This window comes from Hyla sarda, chromosome 3 (genome assembly GCF_029499605.1).
Source record: "Hyla sarda isolate aHylSar1 chromosome 3, aHylSar1.hap1, whole genome shotgun sequence".
NCBI lineage: Eukaryota > Metazoa > Chordata > Amphibia > Anura > Hylidae > Hyla > Hyla sarda.
Window position 1 is genome coordinate 76,006,133 of NC_079191.1, and position 24,630 is coordinate 76,030,762.

Consider the following 24,630-nt stretch of genomic DNA (forward strand, 5'->3'; position numbering starts at 1 on the left):
TGTTCCTTTGATGCTCACCCATTGTCCTGGGAAATGTTGAAAAAAAATATTACCTGGATTTGCAATAATCTGTGAATTTCTCTGTATAATCTTTATTACTATTATCGCTTAAATGTTGTAGCTCAAATCTAAATGTGAGAAGTTAAATCACAAATCACGGGACTGGAGACACAGCTGCTGCATAGAATGCGGGTGCTGCAGGGAGATGGCAGGGGGTCCCAGCGGCAGGCCCACCGTGATCAGACATCTTATCCTCCTATCCTTTGGATAGAGGATAAAATGTTTTTGCCCAGAATACCCCTTTAAAATGAAGCTAAAAAAGGAGTGTCAGAATAGCCTCATCCATAACATTGATGGTGACTTAAAGGGAACCATCATCAGATTTTACCCTATATAACGCTTGGCAAAACATTATATAGGGTAAAATCCTCACCATCCCCGGGGTAAGTTCCAGCCCCCTGGGATGGTGAAGATATGAACTAATTAACTAGTCCCTGCAGGCCCCACATGTAGTCCCCTGGGCGGGGAGCTCCTCTTACCAGGTCCCGTTACTTCGGCCGGCAGCGACGCCCCTCGGCTTGATTAATGGGCAGCGTCATGGCTCTGCTCCGTCTGTCCGTCTGAGCAGGGCGATGACTCGGCCCGTCAATCAAGCCGAGGGGGCGTCGCTGCCGGCCGGAGTGACGGACTACGGGAGAGGAGCTCCCCACCCATAAGACTACTTGCAGGGGCCAGCAGGGACTAGTTTATAACTTCACCATCCCTGGGGGCAGGAGCGTCCCCCGGGGATGGTGAGGATAAAGATTTAACCCTATATAACGCTTTGCCAAGCGTTATACAGTGACAGACGATAATTCCAACTTACAATGGCTTCTCAGAGGCCATCACATGTTGCAGGCAGCATCAACATACGATGCTTTTGTATGTCAGGGCCATCACAAAAATGGCAGCGCAGACTGCTTCAGCTGCCACCGGATAGCCGTTTAATGTGCCCTGTGTGCTCCGGTGAGTGTCACTCATCTGTTCCTTCTGCTCCGGACCGTCTTCTTCATGCTCTGCTGCATGACCGTCGCTCTCCTCCGTCGTCACCACGCACGCCGTCCTGTCATCCAATAGGAGCGGCGTGCGCAGCGACATGATGGCGGCAGTGGAGAGTGACGATCCAGGTCAGCGGTGACTGCCCGGAGCGGCAGGGACAAGTGAGTATAATCTTGTATATTATTATTGCACGGATCCCTCGACATACGCTAAATTCATGTAATGATGGTTCCTTTAGAACCAATTACCATTGTATGTTGAGGAATCACTGTATAGGGTAAAATCTGATGATTGGTTCCCTTTAAAGGGGTACTCTGTGGATTTTTTTCTTTCCAATCAACTGGAGACAGAACATTAAACAGATTTGCAAAATGCATCAATTTAAATAAAAGTCCTAATCCTTCCAGTACTTATCAGCTTCTGTATACCCCTGTTATAGCTATACATGGGTAAATCTATAATCATTTTTTCTGATTTGTCTTTTTGTTCATAAGTAAAAAAAATCATAAGCAGCATTAGCCAGTCATCTCCTCTTATTCACCACCTCCATACCTGCTGTCAATTAAAGGGGGAGGGGATAGGCATATGCAAGTGGCCATAGAGGTGATGAATAAAATAGGCTGGCTATCCTGGGCTCTTGCCATGCTGGGGAATGCCCTGGAGCGCTTAAACCTGATTTACAAATGAATACGTTGGTGCTTAAAAGGTCTAATGGTGTCCTGACTTGGCTCCTTAGAAGTTTCTTAAGCCTGGTGTTCATTCCCTGACATTGCCTCTTGCCTTTTGTGATCCCTGTGCACCCTCCTCCTGCTGTGAGAATGCTTTCTCCTGTACACCTTCGGGCATTGTCCACTATACACTTGTTTAGCCAACAATTATTTCTCCCCTCCCCTAAATACTTATGCACAATCCTTTTGACCAAACATGCATGTGTTCTCAAAAAGTAGAGGATCCCCTCCCTACCTTAGTGAAAAGTCATCTACTGTGTATATATATATATATATTTTTTTTTGTGGGGGGTGGGGATCAGCTGACAATCGAATCCAGTGGTCTCAAACTGTGGCCCTACAGATGATTCAAAACTTCAACTCCCAACGGATTTCCGGACTTGCTGGGAGTTGAAGTTTTGCAACATCTGGAGGGCCACAGTTTGAGACCACACATATGAGGCTGGGCAACTTGGATTTTAGTTGATGAACCATGAATAGAGCTGTCTGGCAGTGGCTTACCTCCCCTCTCTTGATGCAGAACACATATACTGTTTGTGTATGGGGTTAACTGGAGGTATAGCTGTTGGCTGAAGATGTACAGGCACCTTTAACATCTGGCATTTTTTTTTTGTTTGCTTTTGAGAAGAAAGGATTGGGGTATGTTGAAATCCAGCTTGTCTTATCTGGAGAGAGTTAGAATAGTCGGCTATTACTGCAGAAAGTGGTGGATTAGCACAGATGGTTCTTCAGTTACTGCAGTCGGCTGTTTGATGTAATAGGATAGAAATGAAGGATGGAACATAGTGAACAGTCTGTGTTGAGCAGCTGATGATGTAACCTGACTACAGTGGAGACTATGTCTGACGTCATTTGGTAACTAAATATTTCTGCACCCCACAATTTATTGCTTTTAGCCATGTAACAAGACTGATGAGGCTAAATAGGCAGTTAATGCATATGACAGTGGTCATTTTTAATATTTTGATATTTGCCCCAACTTATCTGTGAAGATACATGTGGAAACGTTGATATGCAGCCGCAGGGCTCTTCTGATGATAACTCGCCCTGCGGATATTTTCAGAAATATTCATGAGTTCTTTGTACTGGATCAGATCAGGTCTTTGAATTCTAACTAGATTTCCCCCTGGAGTTGGATGAAAGCAGAACATTTTCAGCTATAAACAGAAGCAGCAGCTTTTTCATTGTCTGTACTGGTCATGTAACCCCCACAACTGGATCTTCTGGGGTTGTATTGATGAAATAAGACTGTATTTAATAGTCTGCTGTGTCTTTTAAGCAATGCTCAACTGTTTCTGTCACTCCCATAGACTCCAATGGACATAACAATTGACATAACAATAGAGCGGTGGTTTTGCATGTGGCTCTCCCACCTCTATTGTTATGTATGGAGACTTCTGGCATGGAATCGGTGGATAGGGGTTAAAACGCCCCCGTTCTCCCAGTAGTTAATGGATGCAGTGTTAGGACTGTTGCATACAAGCCCCATTTCTTGTCAATAATTTTTCTTTTTTGTGACTGTCTTGGCTTTGTGTCTGAAATGGCCCCACAGGCTCATTTTACTATGACTTGTTTGCAATACTCGCCATAGCACTAAGATGAGAAGGGTTCTATTTTTTGACACTTATTTTTAGCGAAGGGGTACTGTTAACGTACTTTAGCATCCCATGCCCAACTCCTGAGCACTCTGAAGTGGCATAGAGGGGCACTTTCTATATCTAGTCACCCCATGCCCACCACCTGTGTCCTTTGCAGCAATGGATGTTAGTGATGAGGGTGACACATCCTAGATCCATACTGGGTCATATTTAGAGATGAGTGGCGTTTACTAAGTGGCACTTTGCCATCCTAAACTGTGTAAGTCCTGTGCCACTACGATGGACAAGTCCTGAAGCACAGCAATTAAATTAGTTTCCTGTACCAGTTTTGATGGGCGTAATCATTTTCCATTGAGATTTTTATTTTTTTTTTGCATATACTAGGGCATGGCACTGAGCAAATGCCAGGGAGTCAGGGCACAAAAAAAATTTGGCACCATGCAGTTTTCAGTTTGTCTACACCCTACACTGAAACATGGTACATTGTGCTAGACAATGTAGCCTAAACATTTTTTGTAAATTTTTTTTTTAAAGCCCTATTATGTAGCTGTTAACGAACATTTTTAATTAAAGGTGGGTGCAGTTAGGGGACCCGGAGAGAGAAGCAGGGGGAGACGGGGAGCAGGGGAGAGGACAGAGTGAAGGCAAGTGTATAAACTTGAAATAACAGCTACTATATTGTATTACAAACATGTGGCTAATATGGAGGGCACGATATAAAAAAAATGGGCTGCTTAAAAAAGGGGTTCTTGGGCAAAAAAGTTGGAAACCACTCTTCTAGCTGAAATCATCAGATATTATGTCAGCATTCTGATTATATATTTTGGTTTTTCACAGATACCTGTAGCAAAGTACACTGCTCAAAAAAATAAAAAGAGCGCTACCTAGATCTGAATGAACTGATCATATGAAATACTTTAGTCTTTACATAGTTGAATGTGCTGACAACAAAATCACACAAATTATCAATGGAAATCAAATTTATTAACCCATGGAGGTCTGGATATGGAGTCGCACTCAAAACCAAAGTGGAAAACCACACTACAGGCTGATCCAACTTTGATGTAATGTCCTTAAAACAAGTCAAAACGAGGCTCAGTAGTGTGTGTGGCCTCCACGTGCCCGTATGACCTCCCTACAACGCCTGGGCATGCTCTTGATGAGGTTGCGGATGGTCTCCTGAGGGATGTCCTCCCAGACCTGGACTAAAGCCTCCGCCAACTCCTGGACAGTCTGTGGTGCAATGTCGTGTTGCTGGATGAAGCGACACATGATGACCCAGATGTACTCAATCGGATTCAGGTCTGGGGAACGGGCGGGCCAGTCCATAGCATCAAGCATAGGGTTTAAGGGGGAAATGAGTGGGAAAAAAATTACCGTCAAATACAGTGGAACCACCATGAGTTTGAAAAATACTGTGATACACATTTTTGGTCATACCGCCCAGCATTAGTTTGAGTGGACACAAGGACATTTGTGGCCTGCTGTAGGTCATTTTGTAGGGCTCTGGTAGTGCTCCTCCTGCTCTTCCTTGCACAAAGGCAGAGGTAGCAGTCCTGCTGCTTGGTTGTTGCCCTTCTATGGCCTCCTCCATGCCTCCTGGTAGCGCCTCCATGCTCAGGACACTACGCTGACAGATACAGCAAACCTGGATGAGCTGCACTAGTTGAGCCACTTGTGTGGGTTTTAGACTCCATCTCATGCTACCACTAGAGTGAAAGCACCGCCAGCATTCAAGTGACCAAAACATCAGCCAGGAAGCATAGGAACTGAGATGTGGCCTGTGGTCACCACCTGCAGAACCACTCCATTATTGGGGATGTCTTGCTAATGTCCTGTAATTTCCACCTGTTGTCTGTTCCATTTGCACAACAGGATGTGAAATTGATTGTCAATCAGTGTTGCTTCCTGAGTGGACAGTGTGATTTTACAGAAGTGTCATTGACTTGGAGTTACATTGTGTTTGTGTTCCCGTTATTTTTTTGTGCAGTGTATTTTGGGGGCTTCCAACTGTATGATGCAGTTGGGTTACGTGTTCGATGTGGGTTTATTCAGCAGAGGTATCTCCGCAATGTCTTAGTGATAAGTTCTGATGTTACTAGCTGCAGAGGATGTCAATCCAGTAATGCAAATGAGAAGTTCCAAACAGTGGCAGATGCCAGACTTATTCTTATTGTAAGTCAATTACGTCTTATAGTATATATAGTAGTCGGCCTTATATTTTCCTTTACTATACACTATCTTCTCGGATGTATAATGTTCCCTACCTGCTCTTTCCTTGCTCCAGACCTGTTAAATGGCATTTTTTACAATAAATTTCAAGTTCTCCAGTGACTTTGCTCGTTCTTTAGGGATGAGTTGGCATGGGGCCTTGTTTGCTGGTTCCTTACTGGGTCTGGGGACATTAGTCTCACTCTTATTCCTAACCTAGTGTGTGATCCTGGTCATGCCAACAATAATCAGATGAGTTTTTTTTTTTAATATTTTTCTACTCCTGATATGTTGTGTAATGTAATTGTGGCCTGTTCTGTCACTTTATAAGACCTATTACGACTGCAACATATTACAGGTCCAAACTCCTAGTGGCCAAAGCAGCAGGAAAAAAAAAAATCTTATGCCTTTTGGCTAATGGTGATTACACAATACAGTGATCCCTCACCTTACAATGGCCTCAACATACAATGGTCTTTTCTGGACCATTGTAACTTGAAACCAGACTCAACATACAATGCTATGGAATCTGCGAAACGTGTCAATGGCTGGAAGAACCGACCAATCAGAATGGACATTTCACTGGTAAAACCCCTGTATTACTGAAGTGCATGCACTGACTGGTGTCTGGTAGCGCCTCCTACAGTACAGGGATGTATTACATGTTCTGTACTCTACCTGTACCAGGGTTAGCTGCCCCTTTAGACATCAGGTGAGGGCGGCTCAATTTTCCTTTTTTTAGGACATTGCATGTTCTGTACAGGACCCTGAAGAAGCTTCTGTCCTCTACATAGATCAGTGTTTCCCAACCAGGGTGCCTCCAGCTGTTGCAAAACTACAACTCCCAGCTTGCCCGGACAGCCGAAGGCCATCGCATGTTGAAATTATCGTATGTCGGGGCCATCGTAGGTCGGGGGGGGGGGGGGGGGGGGAGGTAACGGTATCTTGGTTACATATACAGAGTCTTCATTCTGCTTTATTTCCTTCATACTTTCTGGAGCTGCAGACTTTGTGTATTACAGTATCACACTTGGCCCTTATATTAATGTTTGAACTAAAACTCAGACATGTCAACCTACACTGTATATCACTAGGAATTAATCTGGATTATTATATTTGTAAAGTTGTGGTTGGTTAGAAACCTGCCCATTTTGTGTATTGGAAAAAAAACTTAATTTGCATTAATCCTATCATTTGATGCCCCAGTGATGGTTAGGAATACATAGTGTATGGTCCCATACTCCACCACTGTGTTAGTGTCCATGTTCTACCTTTCATAGGTGATGACCGATTGGTGGGCTATACCTCTGAGACCCCCACTGTTTAGAGTAACAGAGGGCCCCTTGTTCCCAGGGTAAACAAAAAAAAATGTTTTCTACTTCAGTTTGTAAGAAACGCATCCTGTAGTCTGATCTGGGTAAGATCTCCCAGGCAATACGGAAAACCTCTTTCGATAGACAAAGAAATTAAAATGTCATCTATCACACAGAACTTCACATTTAATAAGCCTTCTGAGGACCCTTCTAAAATGTGGCTCTTTATGTTAGGTCATTGCTCTTTTGGATACAAAGGTTTTTGGTTTTAAGGAACTTTATTTAGAAATTGAGAATGAATAGTCGTTCACTTGTGGCTAAAACTGGTGCCTCCTTTTTATTTTTATTTTTTTTATTAAATAACTTTTGTTTCCTTTTAAATAGAAGGTGTTATCAGATAATTACCTATTGTTTAAATCAGATTTTTATGTTAAATGTATTTTTATTAATTTGCAGTCTATATTGGAAATCTTGCAGTTAGTCTTGCCACTGAGCCTAATAAGCTATTTTTGTTCTATTGAGAACTTTTTAAGTGTCCTTCTTATCCCACAGGGTTACAATGAAAGGTGACACAGCTTTATAGATAAGTTGAGATCAGACCACTCACAATTAATGGTTACAACTCCCCTCCCCCCCCCCTGCCCAATGACCTCTATACAGGTCGCCGTGCATGCCTAGAAGACTGTCAGTCTGTTCCAGTCTATTTCCTGTCTCCGTGCAGTTGTTGTTATTAAAAGGCAGCTGTCGCCTCCGTACAGGTACAGAGGTACAGTTACCATTGCATAGAGCAGAATGCGGGTGCTTTTACTCACATTTGCTGCGGTCTGTAAAGGAAAATTCTTTATTCTGACACCAGGCACCAGTCGGATGGGCCAGCCAACTCCCGGAGCGGCACCCCGCCTCTCGCCTCCCCTCCGCTGCATGTCAATCATGATGATCCTGCAAGATTGACATGCAGCACTCCATGCTAGGAGTGGAGAGGAGGCAGGGAGGGGTGTGCCGCTGCAGGAGTCGGCCGGCCCATCCGACTGTAGCCTGGCGTCAGAATAACAGAGTAACAATTTCGCTTTCACCATTTGTAAATACGTTTAACTAGGGCTGCACAATATATCTCAATTGTTCAGCAATATTTCTTTTGCAATATTTCAATTATGCCACCAGGAAAATTCTGCTATTACCTCGGCCTGGCTCCTGTGCATGTCCCTTAATTTGCGGCGGTGGCTCGGCCCAGGTTTCCCCTCCATTGTGTTTTTAACTATTGCTTCCTCTCAGCGCTCTATGGGGCAGCACAATTGCATGGGAAGGCGCAACGCAACAAGACTCGTTATACCAGACCAGGCAGATATATTAAATGTGCAGGAGGCATGAAAGGAAAACTCTGCCCCTAGACATGTTGTCCCCTATCCAAAGGGGTTCCAGTGGCTGTACCCCCTGCGATCCCCGGGCCAGCGCTGTTGTGTTCATGAACACAGATGCCTGGGCTTTAGTATTCGTGACATCACACCACACGCGCCTCATTCATGTCTATGGGAGGGGGATTGATGGCTAGTACATGAATGAATGGGGCATGACGGCAGTGTTTGACTGTCAAACGGCACGGAGCAGCATTCACCTCTGAAAAATGAGAGATCTGATTGGTTGCTATGGGAAACTCAGCAACTTTTCCTCTGGACAGGTATTGATAAATCTCCCGCTTAGTCTCCACAGGTGACAAGCCTTCTTTACTATAAGAACTGTGAATTTATGGAACAGGCTACCTCAGGAACTGGTCACAGCAGGAACAGTTGAAAGCTTCAAAAGAGCTATTCACCTATACCCTCATTCCCCTCTCCTTCGTTATGGACATGTTTTTTTTTTTTTCCCCTGTACTTACTATGTAATAAGAAATGGAGGGGTTTGAAAATAGGGGCAATGGAAATGAGGGAAAGGGCAATGATGGGAATAAATATGTTGAAATGGGGGGAATGGTCATGAAATTAGCAAGTGATTGAAATCAAATGGGGGGAAGGGTAATGGTCACAAAATTGGGGTCATTGCACACCAAATGGGGGATGGGACATAAAATTGTTTTTTTTTTTTAGTTTTCTAAATCGCATTATTTACCCCCATAATCGCAATATCAAATTTTCCCCAAACCTTGGCGGCCCTACTGTTAGTAAAACAAAAACTAAGGCAGTAAAGTTACTCCCCATAATAAAATGTACACTCTAAAAATAGAAACAGATTAGAATAAAGAGCATGTTTCAGAATCTCTCCTGTAAGTGACAAAAAAAATCTAGGTGACACTTTTCCTTTAATTTGCAGTTGTGCTTTGACCCCTTTCCTCAGTTGAACTGCCTGTTATCTTGAGGAACCTTGGATGCCTCTTTACATGGAAAATCACATAACCTGAGCAAATAGCAGCTTTCAAAACAGTGCTGAGTGCCCTCAGAAAGTGCTGGTTGGTCCCCACTTCACTGTCACATGTGACCATTGAGTCCGCAACAGTCATCTGAGTGCCCAAATTTCTCTACACTCAAGAGGAAAACAGAATATTAGTTTTCAATTTAGCACACTATATATAAACAGCACTTCTGCTACTTTTATATGGGTCTGTTCCTCTGCAGGTTTCCCATTGCATTTAGTGTTTTTTTTTTTTTTTTTCCCCAAAATGTATTCATATGCTGCCAATTAAATCCACACAGCTATTGACCTGCGGTGTGGATTATAAAAGGAATCAGTCTGCTGAAATTTGTGTTTCAAACTGCTGCCATTTTTAGCTCATAGAGCAATAAAACCATGGTGCCATATTCATAGATCTTTCTGTGCTTCCATAATATAAAAAAATTCCTTTATTCTCTGGTGCCAAATTTCAGAGGCAATCACAAGACCCTGAAGTGATGGACCGCCCCTTCGCCCCCTCCCATACCTGCAAGATTGACAATAGTTTAATTGAACAAATAATCGTCCACCTAATGACAATAATCGTTGGTTGCAGCCCTAGTTTGGACACATGCCGATACCAAATATGTTTAATAATTTTTTTTTTTTACACCTTTATGGGGGTAACACGGGAAAAAAGGAGCAGATTACATTTTTATTGGGAGATGGGCCTAGTCACTTTTTTAAAACTTTTTATTTTTTTATTTTTTTTTTTTTACTTTTTATTTATTTATAGCAGTCTTTTTATTAATACTGTTCAGTGCTATGCATAGGCCAGAAGGCAGACCAGAGAAGAACCTCTTAAGAGCGGCAGGAGGCAGGTGAGGAGACCTCTAGTCGACATCTTGGCCATGCCGTGGGTCATCCGCTGAGCCATATAAAGCTACTTAAATGCTTCAGATGTCGTGATCAGTATTGGTCCTGGCATCTAAAGGGTTTATGGCAGGCGTCAGCGTGTTCGCCATTACTGACATGTCCATGGCTCCTGATAGCAGCTGGAACCCACTGTGCATGAAGAGCGCAGCCCTGCACCTCTTTATGTACAGAATGGTGCGCCAAGTACCAGGGCATCAGGACCTACGGTTATGTCCATTGTCCTAAGCTGTTAAGAGATTGTCCCATTATATGGACACTGTCAAATATGGAAACTTTTATGTTTTATATCTTGGGAAAACAATAGTTTTTATAATATAATTCTTTTTAAAGAAAACTGCCTTTTGAAAATCCCACCACTAGCGGTCCCCATATCTCCGGGGACACAGATTGGTCCCACAGCAGCATGAGGGTGTCCAAGGATCATGGACATGAGATGGCTGATTGACAAGGCTTCAGGAGGAACACTTCTTGCAGCAACACTGCTATAACAGAGTTTTACCAAACGTGCCTCCAGCTGTTGCAAAACTCTAACTCCAATCATGCCTGGACAGTCAAAGGATGTTTGGGCATGCTGGGAGTTGTAGTTTTGCAAAGGCTGTAGGCACACAGCTGAAGGCAACAGTGCTGTAAAAAAGTTGTCCAAACACTGTACCTCCAACTATTCCAAAACTAAGTCCCAGCATTACAAGACTGGCAAAGGATGACACACATGAATGACATAGGAAGATATAAGTTGTACACTCACCATATTGTCTTTGATGGTAGAGTACAGACAATTTCCAATAACCGTGTGTGTAAAGCAGAAATCCAGAGGGGAAAGGGTTACAGAGCAGGGCAGCCAGGCTCACTCCCCAGAACAGAGCAGAGAGTCATCAGAGTGAGTGAGGGGGAAGAGTCATCACAGTGAAGTCAAGAGTTCACGTCCCCTCCGTTTGACAAGATGGAAAAGACAGTGAGCAATGTTAATATGCTATTATTTTAGTGAAATATGGGTGATGGAGAGATAAAAATGGCACGTGCATGATCAGGATGAGGTACTGAGTAACAATTTTTTTTTTTTGGGAATCTGACAGTTAAGTTTTTAAGATAAATTGGTGTAAATAGATCCCTAGGTTTTGATGACCTGTAACCATTGGTTGTCTCCACCTTATGAAATCCACTAAGAGGGGCTCACGTGCGAAGTTAAAGGGAAAACTGTCATCTTTTTTTCCCCCCACACTAACCAGTGGTACTGGCTGGTAGTGCGAGGGACGCTGATCAGTTTGGTCCTTACCGTGCCCAGATCCGCCGCACCGTTCGGCCATAATCTTCTATTTTCGGAATATGCAAATGAGGTGCTAACTGGCACTCTGACGTCAGTGCAGCCTGCCGCAGCACTGCCCCAGCTCATCAATATTCCTCCCCTCCCTCTTCATTACAGAGCGGGGAGAAGAGGGAGGAATATTGATGAGCTGGGCAGCGCAGCGGCCAGCAGCACGGACGTCAGAGTGGCAGTTAGCCCAGCCGGTGCCAGTTAGCACCTCATTTGCAGATTCCAAAAATAGAAGATTACAGGCCGAACAGCGCCGCGGATCCGGCCACGGTAAGGACCAAACTGATCAGCGTCCCCTGCACTACCAGCCAGTAACACTGGTTAGTGCGGGGGAGAAAGCTGACAGTTTTCCTTTAAACAATCATAATGCTGTCTGACTGCCGCAATATCACAGGACTCCGCACACACCGCGTCCACAGGGTGGCTACAACATGTGAACCCAATCTAATTAATAAAAAAGGAATGTCCAGCGCTTGACTCGGGAACGGGTACTTTTAATAATAAGCCAGGGTAGACATACAGGTACAGGAAGATAAGTGACGCGTTTCGGCTTTCTTTACTAAGCCTGTCATACTAGTGGTTAGTGGTATGACTAAGGCTTTGTAACGTAAGCCGAAACGCATCATTTAACATCGTATACCTGTATGTCTACCCTGGCTTATTATTAAAAGTACCCGTTCCCGAGTCAAGCGCTGGACATTCCTTTCTTTCTACAATTGGGGCGAAGTCTACGCCAGGTCGGTGCGCCTGCTAACAAGGGTTAGCTGTTACGAATTTTGCTCCAACCTAGTTAATTTTATCGTTATATTTAATAGTTTGTAATGTTCTGTATTAGTGGATTGTTGTGATGTTGGGTTAGTAATTGTAACAAACTTAGTAGCTGGTGGTAATGTTTTGGAATGCGTTTGCAGGTGTAGAAATTGTAGTTACATTTTGTGGCTGTGCCTGGCTTTATTATTTATTTCCGGAGAATGTGCGCTGGCTAAATCCTTTTTTCATTTTCCTAAGAGCCCTTTTTAATTGACACTTCTTGTAACATTGCTCTTTCATTACCACGGAAAGTGAAGGCTTTCTTTACTTCCACAAAAAAACCATTCAGTTATTGACCTCCTGTCTTTCATTTTTTATTTATTTTTTTCTACTACTGAAGTTTTCCGGATAATGACTGGTGGCTGCAGCAGATGGTAAGGAGCTGGCTAGGGCTTTCCCTTCTCATACTTAGCGTTAAAATTATGGTACGTCTACAGTATAACCAAATAATGGCTGTATGAATTACAGATATTAAGAGAGTTGTAAATGTGGAAAAATTACAGGTTGTGCGGTAAGGTACCTGGCTTTTGACCAACATTTTTTTTGTTACTGCTTCCATACTGGCTCTTTCCTAACACTCCTTATTATGTGCTATGTAGTGATAGAGTTAACTCCATCCAGAACAGCAGTTATTACCTTTGAAAAATACCTCTTCACTACCTAGAACAAAATATATATACATTTTTTTTCACATTTCTTCATATGTTCAGAATTAAAAATCTGGAAATACAATTCCTTTTGTTGTCGTCTTGTGTCAACATGTATCCAGACATGGTGCAGATACTGTATATACTCGAGTATAAGCCTAGTTTTTCAGCACGATTTTTCGTGCTGAAAACGCCCCCACCCGGCTTATACTCGAGTGAACTCTCCGCCTGTCAATCCCTTCTCAGTGGTCTTCAACCTGCGGACTTCCAGATGTTGCAAAACGACAACTCCCAGCATGCCCGGACATGCTGGGAGTTGTAGTTTTGAAACATCTAGAGGTCCACAGGTTGAAGACCACTGCGGCCTCCGTCATCATCCAGAGCAACCCCCTCCCCGGTGGGGTGGGTTAGACGTTCCGGGCTGTCCATTTTCACCTGTAGGCCCTCTTCTCCGCTCCGGGCCCGGCCCCGGACTAGGGACGTTGCCTTGACGACGACGCACTAGGACGTCCGTGCGCAGCAGACGTACTTGCGCATGAACGCCCCCCTGCATCGTCGTCAAGGCAACGTCACTAGTCCGTGGCCGGGCCCGGAGCGGAGAAGAGGGCTTCCCAGTGAAAATGGACAGCCCGGAACGTCTAACCCACCCCACCGGACGGTGCCTGCAGCATAGATGGCCCGAACCAGCTCACCCTTCCTTCCCACCAAGGGGAGGTGAGTAGAAAACTAAATGGGGGTCTGGATGATGACGAAGGCCACAGTGGTCTTCAACCTGCGGACCTCCAGATGTTTCAAAACTACAACTCCCAGCATGCCCGGACAGCCGATGGCTGTCCGGGCATGATGGGAGTTGTAGTTTTGAAACCTCTGGAGGTCCGCAGGTTGAAGACCACTGAAAGGGATTGACAGGCGGTGATGATGACTGGGGTGGGGGGGGGGGGGGTGATGATGACAGGGGGTGAAAATGACAGGGTGATGATGAGGGTGTTAATGAAGGGGGTCTGGATGATGACGGGGGGGGGGGATGATGTATTTCCCACCCTAGGCTTATAGTAGAGTCAATAACTTTTCCTGGGTTTTTGGGGGTGAAATTAGGGACCTCGGCTTACGTTCGGGTCGGCTTATACTCGAGTATATACGGTACATTGTTACAAAATCTACACACAGGTTGCAGATTAACCATGAATTTGCTGCACATTCTACACTATAGGTTGCAAAAAGAGAAATATGCTGTTTTTTATTTGTTTTGTTTTTTCTTATGGTTTTGAGAACTTCATCCATTTATATTGTACGGTTTGGGGAAGACTCCTTACTAGACTACAAACCTTATATCGTGCTTACTGATCTGTTTGGCAGTTTTTGCATTATTTTCTAGTGATCTAATGATCACTCAGCTTTCCTGAGATCCTTGATCACATATGCATCTTCATTGTTACATATTTAATACCAGTTAACAATATTTAAATGTACTAAAGTCATAAAAGATAGTTATAAAGATGATACTCGGTGTCTAAAAGATGCTTAAATGCCCCATTGTAACATATGAGCATCATAGGGGGGAGCCTGGCAGAGCTACCAGCATGTAGATCTACTCTGTGGGAGCAGCCACCCACTTTTGTTACAAGTGTTTACATGTATATCATTTTTTTTTAAATAGTCATTGCTACTGTAGCTTGCTTGTTCATCTGCTTCTTATACTGGTGCTGCGGGCTCTTCTCTCTTGTTGTTTAAGACTCTTCTCTCTTGGAACTGGCCAAATGGCTAGGAAGAAAACACAGGGAAATGCAATATGCAAAGCAGACCAATGTGGTAGCATGCTGAGTGTTTGTTTTTGAATATTTTGGAAATTGTCACCAGTCACCACATTGTTCTTTGAGAGATCGTCCTGTTCTGTGCAGCAATAGTAATGCTCTGTATATACCACAGTGTAGACAGTTATATTGTAACCTATAAGTTAGGGCTGGTTCACACTACGCTTTCCTCCATACGGGAGCGCATACGGCAGGGGGGGAGCTAAAACCTCGCGCTCCCGTATGCCTCCGTATGCGCTCCCGTATGTAATTAATTTCAATGAGCCGACCGCAGTGAAACGTTCGGTCCAGTCGGCTCATTTTTGCGCCGTATGTGCTTTTACAACCGGACCTCAAACCGTGGTTGACCACAGATTTAGATCCGGGGGAAAAGCTCATACGGCGCAAAAATGAGCCGACTGGACAGAACGTTTCACTGCGGTCGGCTCATTGAAATGAATGACACACGGGAGCGCATACGAAGGTATACGGGAGCGCGAGGTTTTAGCTCCCCCCTGCCGTATGTGCTCCCGTATGGGGGAAAACGTAGTGTGAACCAGCCCTTATTCATGTTTCTTTCTCTTGGCAACTACTAAGGTGGTTGTCCGGCCATTTCTTATTCTGTTTTAAAGGTGGCCAAGCAGGAGTAGAAAAATCGGTCTAAAGAATTTACTCTCCTGCCATGGTCCCCGCTGCTCACGACTTGTCATGGTCTTGTCTCAACATAAGGAATCGGCTGCCAATCGGCGACTCTTGTCATCGAGTGAGTGGCTGAGCAGGCACTTCCTTGTGACAAGAGTAGACCAGAAAGTGCTGAGCAGCAGGGACCGGGCACTGTCAGATTGGCAGCATGCACATACACATATTATTAACCCATTGTGGCTACAGTGAAGCCTTAAAAGAAGCTGTATGTCAGTGTTTTCCACCCAGTGTGCCTCCACCTGTTGCAAAGCTACAACTCCTAGCATGCCCAGGCAGCCAAAGGCTGCCCGGGCATGCTGGGAGTTGTAGTTTTGCAACAGCTGGATGAATCCTGGTTGGGAAACACTACTGTATGCTAATAGACTTGCAATCTGCAGAGCTAGATATAGCAACATAGATACTGTTGGGCTGGGCTTCTACAATGGCCAAGCATGGGACTGACCATGTGTTTGTCATGGGTTATTCTAGGGATCTAGTTGAAAATAATTTTTATATTAGATGTTGATCTCACCAATGTACTGAGGAGGAAAAGAAAAGCCATTTACTAGTCAGCCAGGCTCAAATATAGCCAACACTGTGATGTCCATCATTATTTGTGATATGTGTAGGGGGGAGAACATTACGTGACTATGGGGGGGGGGGAGGAGAGAACATTATCTGTGATTGGGGGGGGGGGGAGGAGAGAACATTATCTGTGATTGGGAGGGGGAGGAGAGAACATTATCTGTGATTGGGGGGGGGAGGAGAGAACATTATCTGTGATTGGGGGGGGGGGGGGAGAGGAGAGAACATTATCTGTGATTGGGAGAGGGAGGAGAGAACATTTGTGAATGGGGGGGAGGAGAGAACATTTGTGATGGGGGGGGGGAGAGAACATTTGTGATGGGGGGGGGGGGGGAGAGAACATTTGTGATGGGGGGGGAGAGAACATTTGTGATTGGGGGGGAGGAAAGAACATTAATAGGAATAAATACATGTATTTTAAGGCTGATCTGAGACATTGTACTAATTGTACTATAGAGGTACTCCAATAGGTACTACTAGTGTGAATGCAGCCTAAGAAAACAGAAACATCAACTTCTGTAATACCAACAAGATGGGGCCCAGCCACAGCCAAACTATACTGAAACCCTTTTCCCTGCAGCGCCCCTAGAGACTGTCCCCTAGACCCTTCCATCTGTATAGCAGTCCAGATATTGCTGTGTGTGCTGCCCAACATGAGCTGATGACGTGGCTTTTGTTTGTTTTATTAGGGGCATATTGGTTACATGGCCATTGGTGACCCCCAGACGAGGTTACAACGTTGTTATATTTCTCGTAAGACATTGGCTTTTATCTGGTCTATGTTCGCCAATATTTACTAATATTCAAGTTATTTTATCATAGAAAATGAAAATATTAAATGCAAAGTGAACAGTGTTTCTTCTGACTCTGGCAGGTTTGTAAATTTTTATTGAGCCTTTCGGAGTATGCACTGGAGTAAAAATAGTGCATTATGTAATTACCTAAGAATTAACCAGTTCCTGGCACTGCTTTATGATCACATAAGACATCTGCACATCATTAGGGGCTTGGCCTGAGTCTAGGCGTGGCACATGTATGGCGGTGTACTGCCGGCTGCTCATATACTACAGTCATATAGATTCTTCTAGATAAAGGAGCAGGGCTATCACCAGTGGTGGTCTTACTGCAGTTTGTTTTATTGCACTATTGGTGCCGTCAGATATTCTTGTAAAGCAGTGGTCTCCGAAATGTGGACCGTCATATGTTGCAAAACTACAACTCTTGCTCGGACCGTTGGCTGTCCAGCCCAAAAAATAAAATCTTTTGACATGTCCTAGAAACACAATGAGGAGAATTCATGAAGCTATTAAGAACCTTTTTTTTTTTGTCTAAAATTGTTTCACAAAGTTTGTCGCTACCCATGCGACTTTTGTAGGACTTCTGCTTTTGATCATATTTGAAAGTGAACTACCATTTTGCAGGACTTTAGACTAGTTTTATGCAGTGGGCACTGATTCATTATGTGATTCATATTTTCTCTGAAAGTCGCAAAAAAGTCGGTCACCATCTTTTAGACACAAACCCACACTCATTTACTTCAGCCCTGTAAAGCAGACTAAACGGTTACCCTGGGCGTGGAGGCTGGTAAATTCAAGTAGAGTGCGACTGATGAATTTGGCGCAGGAAGGTAAGATCAAACTGAATTTTTTTTCTGCTCTAAAATAGTATACATACTAGACAAAAATGTATGAATTCCCCTCATTGTCCTCCAGAATTTACCGTATTTTCCGCCGTATAAGACGCACTTTTTCTTCCCCAAAACTGGGGGGAAAGTTTGTGCGTCTTATTCGGCGAATACCTGCGGTCATCAATGGCCGGGACCCGCCGCTAATACAGGACATCACCGATCGCGGTGATGCCCTGTATTAACCCTTCAGACGCGGCGATCAAAGCTGACCGCTGCGTCTGAAGCGAAAATAACACTAACCCGGCTGTTCGGGACCGCCGCAGTGAAATCGCGGCGTCCCGAACAGCTTACAGGACACCGGGAGGGACCTTACCTGCCTCCCCGGTGTCTTCTCAGTGCCGGGATCCCCTGCGCTCTCCTTCGACGTCATCATGTCGTCATCCAATAGGAGCAGCGTGCTTAGAGACGTGATGACGGCGACGGAGAGTGTGGATCCTGGGGAAGAAGTCCAGAGCGTCGGGGACGCGGCGACAGCGATGGAGTGACATCCAGGGCACCAGTGACGTGTCCGGAGCGGCAGGGACACGTGAGTACTACCTCCTATACCAGTGGTCTTTAACCTGCGGACCTCCAGATGTTGCAAAACTACAACTCCCAGCATGCCCGGACAGCCAACGGCTGTCCGGGCATGCTGGGAGTTGTAGTTTTGCAACATCTGGAGGTCCACAGGTTGAAGACCACAGTTGGGTTCAGAATCTTTATATTTTTAGATTTTGCACCTATAAATTGGGTGCGTCTTATATGCCGGTGCGTCCTATAGGGCGAAAAATACGGTACTTGAACTTTTATGTGGCATGTCAGGAGAGATGAAGGGTCCTGTTTAGGCTAAGTTTTTTTTATTTTATTTTTTATTTTTATTTTTTCCCTCTGGCAGGATTTTGGAATACTGCCAACTGCAGTTTTTGAGCCAAAGCCAGAAGTGTATTCAAATGGAATAGGACATATAAAGGAAGGAGTTATACTTCTCCCTTATGGATCCACTTCTGACTCTGGCTCAAAATCTGCAATGGCAGTATTCCAAGAATTGACAGAAAGGAAAAAAAAGTGGAAACTTAGCCTTAAAGGGATACTGTCACCATATTTTAACCCCCTAAAACTCCACCATCTTATTATTATATTGTAGTAACTAGATTGTAAGGGACCTCTAATAGAAGTATACAGCAAGTGAAAGAAGTGTTGAACACATCACTATATTTCTCACTGTCTTTGAGACAACTGTATCTGCTAATTTCAAGACTTTTTGAAGCTTTCCACAAGTGTCCTTGGCTCTTGGACAACTCTTCTGATTATTTTTTTATCTCTTCTATCTGTGATCTTGTGAGGTGTTCCTGATCAAAGGAAATTTGACAAAATAATTGTCTTTCCACTTCTGTATAATGGCTCCAACAGTGCTCACTGGAACATTCAGAAGCTTAGAAATGTGCCTGTAACCAATGTCATTGTGATGTCTTGGAACAAGTAGGTTGTGAAGGTCTTGAGACCGCTGGTTGCTTTTACATTTTTGTAGGCAATCACTTAGGCCTGGACCAGCTGAGTGACTGGATTGCTTTTTAATTACTGATACATTTTAGTTGTTGTCTTGGCTTTCCATGCCTTTCCTGCACCTCCCTTTCGTATGTGCTCATTATTTACACTCATTTCAGATTTACACATAACTTTAATTTTTAAGCCTATTTGCTTTATTTGTTTATTTTTTTAAATCTATGGCATACTTCACCTTTAGGAATTGGATTAATATGAATGTCGGCTTCTGTACATTCTTTGTTTAATATCTTTATCAATGATGTAATTGATTACATGTTTGTTTGAAAAAATCCAATAAAAACTTATTGAAAAGAAATATATTTAGTGAGAAAAATATTCAAAAATTATTTTGCCCGCTGTATGATATGCAAATGAACCAAGGTTTTTGTATACCTAATGAGAAGGCCAGCTCTGGAACTTGTGTCCAATAATGGAGGCAGCATGAGGAGGATACAGGAGACAACAGGAGACACTGCCTCTGTTATCACAGAAAAAGATTCATTGTTGATGAATAAAATATTTATTTTCATACATACTGGCACCAATTTGCCAATATAGTATGGTTGCTAATGCATAAGCGTTTTGGGTTCTCATCCGGTTCGATTTGCTATTCATCTACTTGTTGCTTAGTGTATTAAGTTGGTTTTTGATGTCCCTCCATTGCACCAATTTGAGCAATTTTTTGCAGGAATTGTCTCTATTGTGAAAACTGATCACTTTTAAAGTTGATAATCTAAGTGCAAACTACGGTACCTATAGCTGAGTATGTAGGAAAACCTATAATAGTACATGTATCAACAAGGACACGAACACTTTTAGGGTTTCGCAATGAGATACTGGTTGCTATGGTCAACTGGACCACACTTCCTCTACACAGGATTTGATATATTTCCCCCAATATTTTTAGTGGGATAACCCCTTAAAATGCTGGTGTAGTCATGTGGGTGGTCTCCTGAGGAGTCATGCTGTCCTAATTTGACGGGCATGGGAAATATCATTACAGGCCAGCTCCAGGACATCCATGGCACATGTAGGGCACTGATCCATTTCACTGCTGCCAATGATGTATCTCTGGTTGTGAGATATCTGTCAAACCAGGACTGCGTGACAATCTCGGGACCACCCACTTGACTCTTCAACAGCAGTTAACACATAGCATGCCCCACTTTCTAACTTAGTGTCCCTGCTACTTTAAAAACTTTTGACACATCCCAGAGAAATGTGAATAATGTTGATCAGTCGGGGTCTCATTGCTGGATAAAGCCAGTGCGATCTCCATCTACCTGCATGAGACGCGCTTCATAGACTTACATTGGAGTCACCAACATCAAAATTGTAAAATTAACAGTGCCCATTTCATTTTAAACTTGGCTAGGGTCACATGTCACAAGTAAATCTGCAGCATTTCTGTGCCAAAATCTGCTTAAATTAATGCAGATATGTTGTAGTTTTCCTCTTTTTTAAATTTTTTTATTTGATTCCTTTTAATGCAGTTTAGGCCAGGAATCTTTTAGTCCAGTGTGCCAGCATGGTGGTGGTTTAGGGGTGTTTGGAAATTGTTGGTTTTCTGCAGTAGTTTGTTTTATTTTTCTATAAATTGAGCTGCTAACCCCATGGGATTAAACCTATTCTCTGTTCTGTTTTTGCAGTGTTTTATCTGCCAGAGTTTATTGTATTTCGATTTGAATTATTTTTTGCTTTTCGCTCTGCCAGGTATGGAACGTGTCCAGGTCTCTTATAGCAAAATTATTCTTGGAGCTGTGATGTGCTTTGAGAATGTTTGAGGAGAATATTCTCTACCGTTCTCTATTTACTCGCTAAATGGAGAGTAGCTGAATAAATAGTTCAGTCTTATGTTCCGCAGATTTTCTTAGTGTTGCAGAAACTGATTTGTTCCTGATTGAACCGTACAGGTATTGGGGCCCATTTTGTAGAGGTACAGTGGCAAGTTTCCCATAGCAACCATTCTTATTTAAAAATGCTTACTCTTAAAATGCTGTTTTTGTGACACCTTTTCCAAAACAATTGTGTATATTAATATAGGTGTGTTTTTTTTTTTTTTTTTTTTTTTTTTTTGCCCCTTTTAAATACTCCTTAATACATAAGGAAAGATTATCAAAACCTGTGCAGAGGAAACGTAAAGTTGCAACAATCAGATCGCTGCTTTTATTTTTAAAAAGGCCTCTAAAATATAAAAGCTATCTGATAGGTTAATTTGTGCTTCTGGTCCTCTGCACAGGTTTTAAGAAATCTCCCCTACATAGTTTTTTCTGTTTTTTATTTATTTATTTTTTTTATAAATAACCCATAGTCTACGAGAGCACATTTTTTAAAAAACAAAAAAGAACACCCTTAGCATGCTGTACTTATGGCTGATGTGTGGAAAGGGAAAAAAATGACCTCACACACAAACAAGGGGTCCTGGGACTTATAGTGGAGGGGAAGGAACTCCCCAAGAAAAGCACAGATCCTTCCTGAGCATGTCCATTACTGTCTGGCAGGTAATTACCAAAATGACCTTATGTTGGATAACCCGTTTAAGATGCTCTGGACCAGTTGTCTATCCATTTTGCTCATGTCACTGTCTCACATCCTTACTCTTAGGCTAGGTTCACACTGCGGAATCTCCGGGCAGAACATTTCTGCCCGGAGATTCCTAGTGCAGCTAGGACCGCGGCTATGGTCTCCAATAGACTGCAATGTGTTCCGCAAGTATTTCCGCCTGAAGAATGAGCAACGCCATTCTTCAGGAGGAAATTTTCAAGCGGATTTTCCGTGCAGAATTTGTCAAGTGTGAATTTGTGAACGGAACCCATTCACTATACTATACATTTTAGTAAGCGGAATTTCTGCCTGCAATTTCAAAGCGGAATTGCAGATAGAAATTCTGTACTGGGCACCTACCCTTACTCTTTATTTCTGCTTCCAGTGCTGCATATCAGAGGGGACTATCCACTTGCTTCTTACCCACAGATTGGCAGGCGCCATTGTCACAAGATCATTTATTTGTGCCACATGTTGGTTGTTTTGTTACAGCTGTAGTGTTTTGTTTTTTAACTTTCATAAATTTTTTTATTTGCAAGCCCAAATTCAATTGTCTACTACATGCGTACAGTATTTAACTAATATTAGCGACACACTTTTGTATGCAAAGTAATGGCACTTAAATTTTATCACCTCACCTCATGTCAATTGACACATATTTTTTTTTAGCGCACTTTCACACTTAAACAGAATTCTCACACGAACGGTTTGTCGTAAATGCCCACAAATGTGTTTTATATATTCAGCAAACACCATTCCTTTCTTTTGAAAAACGACTCCCTATTCTTGAGTACATCAGGGATAACAGCAGTCGGGCCCCCTGCAATCATACATGTATCTGCTGTCCTGTCAATAGAGAAGTCTCATGCAGCAACAACCCTTTTAAGCCTGTTATTTTATCTATCCACACACACACAAACTGCATCTTTTTTGTCCATCCCCTTTTTAAAAAGCCGCACGTTTTCTTTGGAATGCTGTGTGTGAATATAGCCTAGTGGCTCACGACTTCCGAGGGGTATGTTCACTCTGCGTAATTCCCGCGGAATTCCACGCAGTGAACATTACATCAGTGTGAATGGTTTCCACGAGACCCGTTCACACTGAGAAATTTCAGTGGCGGACAATTCCGCCACTGAAATTGTTCCACACAAATATAGAACATGTTCATTATTTGCGCAAAAGTCCACAAGCACGGCATAGCTTTCAGTAGTGACCGCGCAGTAACCGCAGATGGAACCTCACTGCGGAATCTCCGCTCGCAGAATTCTGGTAGCCTAGCTGACTGGGCATTTCCTTGGTCTGGAATAGATAGGCAGTATTGAAATGTTAAAGCTAAGTATACATTAAACTAACTAATCAAATGTAGCTAAAATTTTACTTTATTAAAAGTATACATTAACCTGACCCCTTAGCAAAAAAATAAAAACTTGGTGTTTTTTTTTATTTTTTATTTTTTATTTTTTATGGACAAACCCTGGCATGCTGGGAGTTGTAGTTTTGAAACGCCTGGAGGTCCGTAGGTTGAAGACGACTGCGGCCTTTGTCATCATCCAGACCCCCCCCCCCCTTTTTAGTTTTCTACTCCCCTCCCCTCGGTGGGAAGGAAGGGTGAGCTGGTCCGGGCCGTCTATGCTGCAGGGACCGTCCGGTGGGGAGGGTTAGTCGTTCCAGGCTGTCCATCTTCACCGGGATGCCCTCCGCTCCGGGCCCGGCCTGGACTAGTGAAGTTGCCTCGACGACGACGCACAGGGACATTCATGCGCAGGGACGGACGTTCCTGTGCGTCGTCGTCAAGGCAACATCACTAGGCCGGTCCCGGAGCAGAGGAGATGGACAGCTCGGAACGACTAACCCTCCCCACCGGACGGTCCCTGCAGCATAGGGACCCGGACCAGCTCACCCTTCCTTCCCACCGAGGGGAGTCGAGTAGAAAACTAAAGGGGGGTCTGGATGATGATGAAGGCTGCAGTGGTCTTCAACCTGCAGACCTCCAGGTGTTTCAAAACTACAACTCCCAGCATGCCCGGGAGTTATAGTTTTGCAACATCTGGAGGTCCGCAGGTTAAAGACCACTGAGAAGGGATTGACAGGCGGAAAGTTCACTCGACTATATCGAGTATATACGTTTTAATTTTTTTTATTTATTTTTTTTAAGAAAAAAAACTGCACAGAATAGAAGGAGCACTTTGAGAGTTTTGATCCGTATCTACAGTAGGGTTGGCTGTAAACAGATCACAGGGAACACATGGTGTTTTTGATAGTTAAAATTGGATTTGTTTCACATATTAAACATATTTATTGAGCGTTAATTATTAGTCTTCTGTCAGAGCTGGAATTAGCCGCTGATGGATGATTGTTCCCTGCCAGACTCCCAGATCCCTTCAGCCCGCACTTTACTACAATCATATCTGACAAGGTAATTTCTTAGATTTTCTTTGTGAGACCTCAATTGAATACAGAAATGTATGTAATGTAATTTAATTCAAAAGAAATTTACCGAACTGAGGTGAGAAGAATTTATTTAAATCCCACGCTCAAGGAATTTGAAGCCATTGTGTAGAATGATCCAGCATGGCCTATAGTTTATTTACTGGGGACATTTTAAGACCTACAGGGAGAAATAATGTGGAGTTTACACAGATGTAAACTTTTTGATGCTTGTGATGTTAGCTAGCTTTAAAGGGGTACTCCGGTGGAAAACTTTTTTTTTTAAGTCAACTGGTGCCAGAAAATTAAATAGATCTGTAAATTACTTCTATCTTCCAGTACTTATTACCTGCTGAATACTACAGAGGAAATTCTTTTCTTTTTTTTTTTTAACACCGTGCTCTCTGCTGACATCTCTGTCCATTTTAGGAACTGTCC

General features: G+C 43.3%; 1 protein-coding gene across 3 annotated transcripts in view; it reads left to right on the forward strand.

Moving 5' to 3' along the window:
• The window catches only part of STAG1 (STAG1 cohesin complex component), a 167,947-nt gene that overhangs the window by 8,147 nt on the left and 135,170 nt on the right, over positions 1–24,630 (forward strand). Inside the window, exon 1 of one of the 3 annotated variants that reach the window (XM_056564374.1) lies at positions 11,747–11,767. The exons of the other annotated variants lie outside the window; for them this stretch is intronic. The gene's annotated coding sequence lies outside the window, so the exon portion shown is untranslated. Of the gene's footprint in view, positions 1–11,746; positions 11,768–24,630 lie in introns of those variants that run through there. 3 annotated transcript variants of the gene reach the window in all.